Source organism: Pholcus phalangioides, unplaced genomic scaffold (genome assembly GCF_987345545.1).
Source record: "Pholcus phalangioides strain wild (caught in Gottingen) unplaced genomic scaffold, Ppha-v1.0 ptg000024l_1, whole genome shotgun sequence".
Taxonomy (NCBI): domain Eukaryota; kingdom Metazoa; phylum Arthropoda; class Arachnida; order Araneae; family Pholcidae; genus Pholcus; species Pholcus phalangioides.
Window position 1 is genome coordinate 28,801,221 of NW_028301616.1, and position 15,908 is coordinate 28,817,128.

General features: G+C 34.9%; 1 protein-coding gene across 4 annotated transcripts in view; it reads right to left on the reverse strand.

The window, feature by feature from the left end:
• LOC149069161 (band 7 protein AGAP004871-like) overlaps positions 1 to 15,908 on the reverse strand; it is an 88,279-nt gene that overhangs the window by 25,444 nt on the left and 46,927 nt on the right. The gene's annotated exons all lie outside the window — the stretch shown is intronic.

Genomic DNA, 15,908 nt, shown 5'->3' on the forward strand with positions numbered 1-15,908 from the left:
TGTATAACAGTTTATTCCTTTACAACGGTTTGTCACTTTTTCAATCCTCCCAGTAATTGAAGAAAACCCGGTCATGCCGATAAACGCCACATTTCTAAAAGCGTTGCATGAATCAAAACAGAACTTTTAAATGTGTGAACGCCGCAGCACTTCTTTATAGAAATTCCGGTATTTTTGTTTGTTTGTTGCATGGTATTCATAGACACTATTTTTACATATGATAAGATGACATATTCTTTGACACATTCACTTCAGCAGCTGGTATACCATATATCAGTATCGTACAGTTGTTACCGACTTTATTGTGTCGAGAGTTGTCGTAGGGTGTGTTCGACGTGAAATCAGCATCGTTAATCTGGGGTCTCTAACCTTTTTCTAGACACCAGCACCCGTTTTATGCCAATCATCAGGTAAAAATAGCAAAAAAAATATGATAACGTTGACGTAATTTCAAACTTAAATCAAAAGACAGCGTTAATCCTCCAACACAACTTGAATAAAGTTCGATCACTAACTCGTGAGTACGAAATAGCTCACACCTATCGAATCTACTTCGGTGCTATGGCGGTGAGCGTAGCCGCAATCTAGGATCGCAGCTGCAGATTGAATTCGGAGTTCTCAGGGACATTTAGGGTTACGCGAAAAATGATTAGCAATACCATAAAAATGAGTAAAGTAAAACATTGATGAGAAAAATATTGGTTATGGCACAATCATATAAGATGATATGATACACAAGCTTGGTACACATTTCTAGGAATATGCCGCACATGCATATTCAGACACGTACGCCTCCTATGCATATCTGAGGGTAAACAAGTCTTTCACGCACTTCTGGGAGTACGCATACCGTCTCTTATGCATTTCCGAAAATACACTAGCCTCGTACACTTATGCATGGATAATCAGGGCTCCTACACATCTTCTATGAAAAAAAAGCAACTTTCCTACACGTCTCTCCTATAAGCAAGTTCCCTACACATTTCAAGGGATATACAGTAGAGTCTCCATTCCGGTGAACGGGACCGAGACGACCTCTAATTGATGAAAACTCGGATTATCCGAAAAAGTAATGGAAAATGACTTTTTTTAAGTGTGGGGGAATGACGGGGGTAGTTCACTCTTACCTGTTTTTTCCTTAATTCATTACACAACTGCCAAGACCCATGGCCTCTTTATAAGTGAGACTAATAGGGGCTCGAGGGTCTGAAGGCCTAATATGAATCTGTTTTGTTTTCTTTTTGTGTAAACTGTAAATCTACTATAGAAAGGACAATTAAAAATTCTGACGTGAAATTCCTCCGAAAAACCCAGTCTAGGAATCAAGACCCATTCAAAAGAAATTTTGAATAATCCGAGCACCTTGGATTATCCAGAACCTCAAAGTTTCGAGACTCGAAAATTATCGAGATTCTTCTACTTTACTTATCTAATAATCACGGCTTCTACGCATCTCTAGGGGTTAGCAGGCCTCCTAAGTGTTTCCAGGTACAAAAAACAAGCCTCTGTATATTTATACCGAAACCCATACCTCTATGCATTTTTAGAGGGGACTTGAAGAGTAGGGAAGGTTGGAAACTACTGACTTAGGTGGACGTCATTCGCGCGCTTTCTACGATTAAAATGCTAAAAAAAATATTTTCTAGGCCATCTACTTTCCAACAAGACGACATGATTTCAATACTTTTAAGCTTGATAATATTAAGCGATAAGTAGTTGGACCAGTGGCACCCGCATGAAGAAAACATTGGGGAGGGAGGGGGGGGGGAGCTGAAAGTTGCTGGTCATCCCGTTTATACGGGACTCAAACGCGTACGCAGGAGAAGGAGGGCGCATTGCATTGTTTTTTCTGAAATTATGGGGGGGGGGGTTATATGGCCTCAGATTCAAGGTTCCGGAGCCTATGGTTTGGACACCACTCAAATCTTATATTACAGTATTAGTTTCTCACCCCATCGATTCCTAAAAATATTTCATAACTCTATTATCATATTCGACAAAAAAAAGTTCCAACATTGGTTTTTTTGAATTAAAATTACTGTTATTCGCTGAGTGTTTAAGATAATGAAAGAAATTATCTTTTTTTTTAAAAGAAATGGATAGAAAATTAAAAAAGAAAAAAGTACGGCGTCAACGGCCTTGACTCATGCATCATACTAATAACAACAATGACCATACAAGAGAAAATAAAAAACATGAATTTTTCATGCCATGCGACGTCGCCATCTCTTTTATATGATCCTTTTTTCTTCGCTTTCCTTCATTCATACAAAAAAAATAAAATATAAATAATAAAAATCTCTAGGGTTTGAAAAAAAAAGTGAAAAATGATATGTTAGCGCTTTTCGATATGAAAGAAACGACATTTTTTCTACACCAAAGTGACTAATGACTCCAAAAAAATAAGCCAAAAAAACCAACCGTTATAGCAAATAAATGCGGTCAATGCATTTGGAAGCATAAAATGAAATCTATTCAGCGTTATAGAGAGTGTTCCGTTCTCTTTTTTTTAATAAGTATTTTATACCACTATTTACAGAGTCGTAAAAATATAGTTATATTAAATGCGTCTAGACAGTTTCAATAAAGTTTGAATACATTATTTTTTATTGGGAAATAAAACAATTATCGTTATTTTCTTAACGTTACGAAGCTATGGATTGCAAAGCTATAAAAGTTAATTTTCAGGTTTTGTGGCTGATTGAAGGCCACGGACTATTCAGTAATTTGTTTCCTGATATGTTGACTTCTAGGGATTCTAATGATTTTTTTTATAAACAACTTTTATTGGAATTTCTTTCCTAATTAATTTTTAAAAACAATCTTTATAAGCATTTCTTTTGTAATAAAATTTTTTTACCATTTCTTTATTTATTTATTCTTACAAACATTTCTTCCCCAATAGTTTTTATAGTTTTTATGTCTTCATTTTTTTTTGTCTTTTCTAAGCGTTTATAAGCGGCTTTTATAAGCGTTTCTTTTTCACTGAATTTTTATAAGCGTTTCTTTTTCAATAAATTTCTATACGTACTTATTTTTTTAATAAATATTTATAAGCATTTGTTTTCTAATAAATTTCTATACTCATTTGTTCTAATGAATTTTTGTAAGCATTTTTCTTTTTTACGAATTTTTATGAGTATAAGCAGCATAATAATAAATAGTTGTTTCTAATAATACAAATACAAATACAAATACCACGCCACAACAGGCAAATTGCCCAACGAGGTGGCTGACCTCGTGGATCCCCGAGCCATTGTTTGGAGGCCCTACCTACTACTGCTACATCATACATGCACCCCGCCCACACCCCCCAACGAATCGGTACATGCGGGAATGTGCGTGTACGTGTAGTGAAACCTGACGTGAAGTTTTTTTGTTTCTCTGTAATGCTTGTTATGTGTAGTGCTGCCATCTGCACATAACAAGCATTCTCTATAAACATTTCTATTCCAATAAATTTTCAAAAACATTTCTATTCTAATAAATTTTCATAAACACATTTCTTATCTAATAAGTTTCTTTAGGCATTTTTTTTCTTAATAAATATTTATAAGCATTTCTTTCCTAATGTATTACTATGAACATTTCTTTTCCAATAGTTTTTTATAAGCATTTATTTTTTAATAAATTTTCATAAGCATTTCTCTTTTCTAATAGATTTCTATAAACATTTCTTTTATATTAGATGTTTATAAACATTTCTTTTATATTAAATGTTTATAAACATTTCTTTTATAGTAAATGTTTATAAACATTTCATTGCTAATAAGTTTTGATAAGCATTTCTTCTATTACATTAAAAAATTCTCTTCCAATGAATTCTTATGAGCATTTCTTTTCCAAAATGTTTTTATAAGCATTTCTTTTGTAATTAATTTTAATAAAAAAATTTCATAAGCATTTCTTTTGTAACTAATTTCTGTAAACAATTTTATTAAACATTTTTTAGTAAATTTTTACAAACAATTTATATAATCATAAATTTCTATAAGTACTTATTTAATGAATTTTTATGAGCATTTCTTTCCTAATAAATTTCTGTAAGCACTTCTTTTTTAATGAATTTTTATGTCTACTTCTTTCCAAGTAAATTTCTACAAGCATTTCTTTTCTGATAATTTTTATAAGCTTCTTTTTTAATGAATTTCTATAAACATTTCTTGTCTAATAGAGTTTTTGTAAGAATTTCTTTTCCAATAAACTTTTATAAACATTTTTTCTTAACAAATATTGATATACATTCCTTTTCTCATAAGTTTTGTTAAACATTTCTTTTCTAATAAATTTTTATATATATGCATTGCTCTTTTAATGAATTTCATTAACGAAGACCCAAAAACGAATTCAAAGACACCAAATTTCTATTACCAATTACAATTACATTTTGAAAGTTCAAATTTAAAAATAGATATTCAAAATGAAGAAGAAGAAGCCATTAAAATGTAAATTTAATTCACGTAGTGCCTTTAGGGGTTTCCATAAATTTATTGTTCACCATTCGGGGGCAAATAACGGCTTACGTTCTTGGCACGAAGCCAATTTGGTGAGAGAAGAATTCTTTCTTTGTTCAAAATTTCACGTTTTCTTTGGCACAAAAACGTGTCTTCTCTAAATTGTACTGGAGTTTTTTTTTCTCTCAAATACTTCTTTTATATATTTCAAAATACACGTCTCAATTTTTTGTTTTATTTTTATATTATGTGTTTGGAACTTTATCCTTGCATTCAAAAAAAGAATTTCCCAAGACTCGAACGTGGGATGAGAATCGTATCATTGTATGAAGTAAAATGTTTTGAAAAAAAAATGTATAACAACATGGAGTGTGAGGACACGTTTGTTTGTAAATTTTTTTTGAAAACTTTGAACTCCCAGAATGCAATATTTTTTACACACATGCCACATCCGTACAGAAACGTGTGTCTTCAGTTCATATCGCCGTTAATTTCTTCTTGTTTTATTCGAGTAGTTGTGTTTGGTTCATGGCCACTATTTCCTTGAGTTCTACCGCTAAGAACTTTTTCGGGGAGGGAGGGGGCAATTATTCACTTTATATTGAAATTGTAGTTTGAAAAATTCGATAACTATCAGTTAGATCAATGGGCCTGTTAGGCTGGAGAAGCGTTTCTCAACATTTCTAATCTCAAGGACCAGTGAAATGTCTGAAACAATTTCATGGATCACTTTTGTCCCGTATTATAGGCCATCCCAGTATTTTCAGTAGTTCCGAATTGTTTAATACATTTGTTGTTTTTTTTTTTCAAAGACGCTTATTTACATTTGTGATGTTTACTAAATTCTTGAATAAACAGCGTTTTTTTTTGTAATTATTATGATAATTACGGCTATAGAAATACAAATATTCATCTTACGTATTTTTTAGGTTCAACGTTTTTTTCCTCAGTTTTTCAGCGATTTTAACATTTTAACTACAATTAAGGATTTTGCCAACTTGTGGCGACGTCCCGTATTTTACTGTATTTAAGGTCTTAGTTTCTTTTGTTTTTTTTTCTGAAATATGGTCATCTATACTCATCCGAATGTTTTTTTCGCCAAATACATTTTCGTGTACGGCGATTTTTTTTTTTTAGCAGGCCTTTATTTCGCCACCCTTCATCCATTTTCACAATTAGGAAATTTCTCAAAAAATTACATCTTTTGGCTACAATCAGTGATATTCCGTACTTAGGATCGCAATTTCCCGCATTTCCCTTGATGAAAGATGGTGAAAACGCGTGTATATGAAGGTACAATTCTTATTTGAGCCCGTATGGATATTGGTAATATAAACTAAAGCAATTTATGTTACACAATAATTTTATTAAAGCAATTTCAATTAGAATTGAAATATCAAGTCTGCCTGCGGATCACCTTCATCGCGGACTATAGGTTAAGAAACGCTGGGGTTGAGCTTTGTCGACTCTTTTTCTTTTTTTGTCGGGGCGGTGGACATGCTGTAGGTCAGTACTAGTTCTTACCACCACCGAACTTTTCTGGGGCAAGGAGCACTTTTCGATCGGAAATTTCATGGCGGAGCACTAAATCAATCAATGAAAAATGCCAATGAAAATCCCCGAAGAGAAGAACAAATTTTATCAAGAATTATTCCCCATTATGTGATTTATATAATTGTCATTCATTTACATCAATCACCATTTTTCGATCATAAATTTTATACTTGTTTAGGGTTCATTCAAGTATTACGTCAGCATCGAGGGGGGGGGGGGGAAGGGGGTTTCGGATTTGCTGACTTTTGATGACAAGGGGGGGGGGGGTTGAAGGTTGTTTACGTCATCAACCACCCCTTTTTAAAGATAAAAAGTATTCTTCTTAGTTGCTGACGAAATTTTGCTGATGGGGGGGGGGGGGGTTAGTGTTTTGTTGACTTTTACTGACAAGGGGGGAGGTCAAAAATGGCTGAAAATCTGCTTACGTAATACTTGAATGGCCCCCCTTACTGGCGATGTGAATATAATGGCATCTGCCCACGTATATATAACTTGTTCAAGCTCAATAAATGGATAGGTTCCCCCGGAGGCACCCGAGTCCCCAGGAATAATGTGCTTATATTAACGAGTATGACAGAGCCTGTGTGTCTCTCAGTTCCTATCACTATCACTAATTTTCACCCAGCACACACAAGGCGTATAGCATTTTACTGGCGAACCATGGATCCTAGAGGCATACTTTTAATTAGAAAAAGTTTCCGAATAACGTGTAGTACTCAGATATATCATTCGTGTTTGCAAGGGATTGTATAGTTATTAAAATAAAATAAAAATTACTTTTTATATGGACATCCTTCCGTCAAAAACCCAATCAGAAAGTTGTTGCCTTGTCTCTCTTGATGCCAACAAAAACATTTCACGTTTCCAAGTGCAATAATCACTGAGATATTCTAATTCGAGGTAAGTTGGGGGGGGGGGGGAAACAGCGTCAAATACGGATAAACAGTTTTACCCGAACTTAATGCTGTTTTTCCCCAATTTTCCTCTATTTTTCAAATTCGAATATCTCAGTGAATATTGCAATTGAAAACATAGAATATTTTTTTTCTCTTAGCATTAGGAGAGACAGGACAACAATTTTCTGATTGGGTTTTTGAGGGGAAAGTATAAACAGTTATTTTTTTTATTTTAGTAACTATACAATCCCTTGCAACACGAATGACATATCTGGATACTACACGTTATTTGGAAACTCTTTCTAATTGGAAGTATACCTCCAGGATCGACGGCTCGTCAGTAAAATGACATACACCCCTCTTTCCTGTTTGCCACCCTGCATACGATTTCCGTGCACCAGTGGTTCTCAAACTTTCGTCACCCACGGTTCCCTTGCCAACTTATATCTCCATGTATTAGATTAAAATCAAGATTGTTGTCTCGAGATAGAACCACTCCACACCCCCGTGACGCGTTCCCAAACAAGGTGACAACTCATGTTTGATGAAGCTACTGAAAATGACTAAACATTAATACCAATCACGACCCAAATTGCGATGCAAATTTCAAATGGCTACCCTATACTTCCGATTGGACGATTTTATTTCGCAAGCGCTGAACGGACGCCCATGACTGAATTTATCAATTCATGGTCATGATATCTTTTGATTATTTCATGTTTTCGCCTTTTGATGATGTTACAGCATTTTTTTTTTTTGCCGTTGTTGCCCGTTTTAGGGGGAATTTTTGAAATAATTCAAGTTTCAAAATAAAGGAACCCAGAGATTCGTCAATACTTAGGGGAAATGCTTCGATATCTTGCAAAAGATGTGAGGTAGAGTGAATCCTGGTCATGTCATGTCACGTTAACATCTACCCATTGCTTCCCAAGATAATTCTACAAAGAACCGCTTCAAAGCACCAAACAGGCACACATCAATATCGGCAGCTCACCTTTGACGCATACTTTGAGAGCCACTTCTGCTTAACCGTACATGCACCTCGTAAACCTCGACTGTGGTGTGCACTTTTTTTGCATTTTGTAAGCAAAACCCACTTCTATTGACAGAACACGTACCTCCTAAACGGGGGTTCCCCCCCCCCTCGACTTTTTATCAATTGTGTAGCAATTTGGCTAATCAGGTGGGAAAAAGTTTTAGCCAAATGAGTGAGAGAGCCTTAGCCAAATATCGACGCGTCGTGAAATGCGAATTCCAGAACGACTGCCAGATTGGACCATTAAGAGGCCTAATGGACACTCGAATCCGATCTTTTATTTATTCGTCAAATGAAATATTTTGTCATGATTTGGCGCAATTGTGATCGTCAGCGCGAACCCTGCTCATAAACATTGCTCGGGTTAGATTTCTAACGAATTGGTACAACTGGAATGCGTGTTTCGAGTGAGTGATTAGGGCCCTACCGTATTTAAGTTGCCACAGTTGTGCGTGTTCCATGTTCCAGCGGAGCTGCCACCTGCCTTCCATATTTTGAAGAGAGAGGGACAGATGATTTAATAAAAAAAATATTTTATGTATATGTATTTTATTTCTGTTATGTAACTGCGCTTCTATGGAATCTCTAACGAATCGGCACATACCGGAATGTGTGTTCTGAGTGTATACTTGGCCCTAACGTACTTATGTTGTCGAGTTGCGCTTGCTTCGTGTTCACGCTGCCATCTGTTGGCTTCCACTTTCTGATGTAAAGATGGAAATGCTTGAATATTCATGGTTTGTGAGTGCCGTCTATGTTAAAGGACTGCCTCCTCTTTGGGTGGGGGGGGGGGAGACATTTACAAATTTAGGACCGGCTCGGATTTGCATCTCGAAAGTTGGAAAACCGCTTAAAACCAAAAATAAGCCGATTACCACTGTTCCGCCAACGGGTTCGAACCTAGATCCTCGCGATGCCCACACGACAGCACAGCAGCAGCACTTGTTAAGACTACTACTACCTAACCGTACATTCACCTCGTACCATTCCTATGCGGAATTGACCACTTGATAAGACTTGAACTTGAAATACCAGACAGATATACCCACGTTAATATTCTTTACGCAACCTCTAACGCGCGTAAAGGGTATCTGTTGGAAAAATAGGAACACCCTAATTGACTAGATAGAACATGGTGACTAGATCGATGACCAGATCAGCATCAAATTCAGTGACTGCGCTGAAATTGTTGAAAATGCGTCCATATTTTATTAATTTTTTCTCTCGGACTGTGCTTATCACAGAGGTTTAATTTTTGAATTATTTCGTGTTTATCATAGCGATGTAACTGGGTGCTGTGGTGATCGAGTGGTCATAGTGACGGACACACATCGCGAGGTCCCGGGTTAGAACCCCACTGACGTCTCAGTGGTGGTCGGATGAATTTGGTTTGTTTCCTGTGGTTCCCAACTTCGAGGCGCGAATGCGAGCTGATCGATCTCCCTGTTAAAAGAGTCTCGTCAGTGAGCAACAGGCCTACAAACGGTTCGAGTATTCAATCGTTGCACTTCACTTCTGAAATATACTGTAGAAGGCAGCGCACTGAAAAATCAGACACAATACTATATACGGACTCTCAGACGGCTAGGTACACACATTTACACTTATGTGCGCAACTCACTCGGTAGTAAATTGCCCATGGCGATAGACCTGAGTTGTGGTCGGGTTTAAAGAAAATTATATATGACTGATGTTTCCCTCCTATTTTATATTTCATACATATGTACTTGGAGTGTGACGTAGGGTTACCAGCCAGATTCGAAAACTGAGGAAGGACGACGCCTGCGTGCACCCTTGATGATGCCAATTTTCACAATAGATGGCGACACTATTCTGAACAATAAAACCGGCCAAAACAATAATTATTCCCAACTCTAAAATAGAACCACTAAAAAAAAGCAGAAAACAGAAAAAATTCTGGAAATACCGACGGCTGCTAGTGAATGCGTGTATGAGGGGAAAAAAAAGCCCACAAGAACACTCATATCAATGAAGAGATATATATTTCTCAAAGGGAGAAAAAATAATTTTTTCCCCAGAAAAATAGAAAAATAATTCGGGAAACTTGAAAAGGAGGACAAAAAGGCGAAGTTTCCGGAACGTAAGAGGACGACGCTTGAAATGATATCAAAAAGGAGGACACGTCTTCCTAAAGGAGGATGGTTGGTAACGTTACTGTAACGGGCAATGCGCTTCCCACAGATGCTTAATCTTTATATTTCTTGTGTTTAGGGGCCATTCAAGTATTACGTCAGCATCGGAGGGGTGGGGAGGGGGGTTTCGGATTTTCTGGCTTTTGATGACAAGGGGGAGGGAGGGGATGGTTTAAAGGTTGCTTACGTCATCAACCACCCTTTTTGAAGTATTCTAAGCTGCTGACGAAATTTTGCTGACAAGGGGGGGGGGGAAGAAGGGTTAGTGTTTTGCTGACTTTTGCTGACAAGGGGGGGGGGGGTCAAAAATGGCTAAAAATCTGCTTACGTAATACTTGAATGGCTCCTTATCACATTTGCATTTTTATGTTGTGTTTTTTCTCAATATTTCTTCTTTCTCGGACTGCGACGTGTGTTGTGCTTACCACAGATGTTTAATTTTTACTCGTTAAAAGACTGCATTGCCTTGCAGTAAGTCAAAGTTATGAGGTTGAGATCAAGGCTTCTATTGCACCCAGAATACACTCGGTCCTTGGCTGTATAGATGCGCATCAGTTTCTGAAGACCGATAAATCAAAATTTTTTAAACTATAAAACATTTCATACCAGACAGAGTCAAAGTAGTTACATGAGAAAACCTCAACATTTAGATGTTTCGTCTACATATACAATAACACGGCCATTGAAAGGCTCTTTACAAGACACGCTTCAGCCGTGTAGCCCCCCCCCCCCCCATAATTTACAGTTAGAAAGACACACACACACACACACACACACAAGAGGGTGGAGGATGAGCAGCTAACGAGTTACTCGAATTAGAACAGCATCCCTACTGCCAGAACAGTCTTCTTTCGAATTGAGAACGACATTGAAGCACAGCAAGAAATAAAGAACTTTGAGACATGGCGGTTTTTTGTCCTCCCTTTTTTTTGTTATTATTATTATTTCTTCTCATATCCAAACATCAAGTTTATGAAGGGATTTTTATTTTATGTATTTTCAGAAACCGATAAGCAATTTTTCTTTTAGGTCTCGGTGAATATCAACAAAATCAAAGGTCTACAGAACTCCCCTCAAGAGGTCAGCAAGGCGCTGAGATACTGCAAGAAAAATAAGGACAAAGATTAATGTCCTATTTAGTGGCAACGTTATGTTTATAAAGGGATTTTCGAAGGAAAAAGAAAGTGGGGGGGGGGGAGGAAACAAGATGGCATACAACCAGAATTTTAGTTTTTTTCTTCTTTTAAATTGCCATCGCCAAGTTCTGTACTATTCTCTTCGTGACGTCATTTCAACCGCCATTGCTGGAGGTAACATTATTTGGCACTTTGATTCTTTTCCACGAATTTCCACTAGCGCGCATGTGTGCGCGTGCTGCGTGTCTGTACCGCAAATTACTAGCAGTCATTCACTGCTATTTGTAGAGCGCGAAACGTGTGCCACATTAGAGAAAAATAGAAAAAAATACATAAAATAGAAAGCGCGTCGTTGTCCAAAAAACGTGCGCCAGAAGGGTAGCTCGACCGACCTTGTTGATAAATTTTCGCTAATATGATCCCGCGCGGCACATACATACATTCTTCTCCACGGATTAATCATTTCCTCCCGCGAGTCTCTTCCCAGCTCTTTATATATTGCATTGTTTCCTCTCACTCGTACAGCTACTAGTCTTCCTTTCGGCAGTTCTAACCAGGGACCGGATTTGGGCAGGTGCGAAGGGTGCAATCGCACCGGGCCGTAAAACTGGATCGCGCATATAGTATTGCATTGATTTCGTATAGTATTTTACAACTCTGATTTTCAAAAGCCAGAACTTGAAATTCTATTGGTCTATTGATGAAGAATTTGTAGATTTATTTACAGCGGTAATGAATTCGCGGCTTCTCCCCCCCCCCCACACACACACATCCTTGAATGGGGCCTTGATTTTTGACAGTATCCCAGACTAAGATTTTTGGCTGGCTTCTTATATTGATTCTCACAGGAAAATTTAAAATTGTGGAAAATGGAATATTGAAAAATATTGGAAAATACCTAAAAAAGGTCCCCAGCGCCCTTTTAGCTTTTCCCATTGGGGGGGGGGGGGGGTTGTCTTAACAGTGACATGAATTCTTGGGAAAAGAGACTCTCTGGGCCCGTCACCTTTCAGACTGACAGAAGTGTCAGTCACCCCGATTCAAAATCTCATTTTAATGAATTAGAAAATTGGATCTTTTCGGCAAAAAAAGGGTTAATTTTTGCAAAAAAATTTTCCCAATAGATCTCGTTCGGCTAACACATCTATGATGATAAATCTGCCAATATGGCGGGGCGAAGGTAAGACGTAATAACAAGGTTGCCATAACTCTGCATAAAGAGGAAAAAGCGCCAATCGTGAAAGAAAATAACTGAACTCAGATTCTAACGGGATTGAACATTTCAGGCCATTTTCAATTAGCGGCAATCCGCTGCGTGGGGAAGTTTTTTTTTTTCGTTGGGGTGTTTGGCGCGTAACTGACCGTTAGAAAACTGACACGCCTCAAAACTTGAAATTTGTAACTCCCTTAATATATTCGTCCGATCCTAAATAGAAAAAAGCCTTCACACGAAGTTCGTGACGTCACTGAAGAAGGTTATCTCACCTAGAACTCCTTAATACGTATATGAAGTCTTTTAATCTCACCTAAGGCGACTGGATAAGGACACCCTTTCTTCTAGTGGCTATAATCTCACCTATAGCCATTAGATATACAAGAAAGGGAAAAGATGGCACATGCGTCGGCCTGCTATATCCAATGGCTATAGGTGAGATGGCCTTCTTCAGGGACGTCACGAGCTTCGTGCGGAGGCTTTCTTCTATAAGTAGAATGGTCCTAAAACGGAAAACACTTTTCGATATTAGTTTTTCACAGGGAATCACGTGTGTAATTATTGGGCAGTCGATAGTATCCACCCTGTATATGACTTTTAAGATGCGATTTTTTCCATTATGATAAAACCTAACAACAGAGCCCTGAGCCCACAAAGTCGTCTCATTAAAACGGTTCAGCCATGAATACACAACGTTAAATTTGAAAGTCCCTACTGAATTCAATTCGTAAATAGATAAGTTCAGATAATGAATTCAAGGCTATATATCGAATTGTCTTTGGAAATTAGAGTGAAATGCTAAATTTTCCACCGCTTGTATGAATCATCCGGAACTGCCTACCGTCATTTCCGAATTCATGAACCTTCGAGAGAGTGCCGTCATATGTACATATATTAGAATTTATCTCTCAGCGTCGGGTTCTTATCGTTGGCTATATCTCAAAGTGTCAACCGGATTAAAGTAGTCATCGACTTCAAGTGGTATAAGTAAGCTTCACTTCCGAGGGGTTTTGAAAGTTACGAGAGAGACGAAGAAAGTTCTGAAGAGAGTTTTGAGTGAAAGAGCGATGAATCTCATCAAGTCTGTTCTCCAGATGTGATTCCGCCATTTTCTGTTTTTGCCCCGCACCCCCCATCATCGCAAGGTTATGGTAATAAATAGCTCTCAAGCTTATTCCTAAACGGAGGCAGTAAAATCCCACCCACCTCCCTCCTCGGTAGACACACGCACACACAATTTTTGGCGAATTTTCATTTCTCTTAATGGAAGTTAAGGACCGCCCAAATCATTGTAATTCTTTTTAATTACTGTATTTTCATTCAGATGCAGTCACATAATGACATTTGATTCTGTAAGGGTAAGTTTGAGCAAAAGTCCGGCAACATAAGATAAACCTGATCACTTATTAACCATCTAATTATGTACCAATTAAAATTTGAAATTTATATCTTTTTCATATGCATATTTTCAAACACTATTTTCCATGAATACTCGGATAATAAATTAAAAATAAAATGTTTAATAAAGCATTTTTCGTCAATATTTCATATAGTTTTTCAATATTATTTTTTCTATGAATGTTCCATTACTTTTCACGCCTATTCAATTATTCTCCATGAACTTCAGAATATTATTCTCCATAAACATTCAATTATTTAACATAAATTTCTAAACATTATTTAACATAAATTTCTAAACATTATTTAACATAAATTTCTAAACATTATTTAACATAAATTTCTAAACATTATTTAACATAAATTTCTAAACATTATTTAACATAAATTTCTAAACATTATTTAACATAAACATTATTTAACATAAATATTCAACAATTTCCCATAAATTTCTAAACATTATTTAACATAAATTTCTAAACATTATTTAACATAAATTTCTAAACATTATTTAACATAAATTTCTAAACATTATTTAACATAAATTTCTAAACATTATTTAACATAAATTTCTAAACATTATTTAACATAAATATTCAACAATTTCCCATAACTTTCTGAATATAATTTTTCCTAAATATTACATTATTTTTCATAAGTTTCTGAATGTTATTTTACATATAAATTTCTGAATATTATTTCCCATGAACATATATATATCTGAATTTATTTTCATGAATTTCGGAATATTATTTTCCATGAATATCTAGTTAATAAATAAATTAAAAATAAAGTTAATGTAATACACAAATACAACTCCACAACAGGCAAAATGCCAAACGAGGTGACTGAGAAAAAGATGCCCATAAAAATATGGATGTCATATATTTCAAAAATACAGCAACCCAATTAAAAATGCAATTAACAAAAATTATAATCAATATATACACATGATAAGATATTATACAATTCCCATAAAGAATACTTATGGTTGTCTTATTCTAAGTATGGATAGCTTCTCGATTTACCCCAACATGTTTATCGTATTTAAATCATCTAATAAAATAAATGCATTTCATAAATTTTTGATTATTTTAGATATTATTCAGAAATTTATGATATTTTCTTCCTTTATTATAAATTTTATTCTTAATTCATTAACTGAATATCTAAGCAATCAATTAAAAATAAAGTTGATAAGAGAAAAATAAATTTCTGAAAATAGTTTTCCAACAATACTCACTAAAAGAAGTAAATTTCATAGATTTCTGAATATTATTATTAGTTTTTTCTCTCCCATGCATTTTTTCAGTAATATTTTCCATAAATTTAAAATGTTATAAACATAAAAATACAATGCTATTTCACATAAACATTCCGTTATTTTCTATAAATATTCATTATTTTTAATTTTCTGAATATTGCTTTCTATAAATTTCTAAATGCATATTGTTTTACATAAATTCTTAAATACATATTGCTTCACATAAATTTCTAAATATTCATTCCCATAAATTTCTGAATTATTTCCCCATAAACTTTCAATTAAATTAAAAAATTTAAAATGAAGTTTATAAAAAATAAATGAATTTCACAAATGTTTTTTAAATGGTATTTTCCATAAATATTCACTTATTTTCTATGAATATTTATTGAATAAATTTGAAAAAAATTACAATAATATAAATTAATTTTTTTTTAATTTCTGAAAATTGTTTCCCATAAAAATTATTTCATAAATTTTTAAATATTATTTCATAAATTTCTAAATATTGTTTCATAAATTTCTAAATATTGTTTCATAAATTTCTAAATATTGTTTCATAAATTTCTAAATATTGTTTCATAAATTTCTAAATATTGTTTCATAAATTTCTAAATATTATTTTCAATAAATTTTCCATTATTTTCCATAATATTTCGTAAATATTCAATTATTTTTCATAGTTTCCGAATATTGTTTTGCATAAATCTATTAACATTATTTTACATAAATTTATGAATATTATTTTCCATGAATTGATAAATAATGATGAAAAAGGTAAATACTAATATAAATGAAAAGATG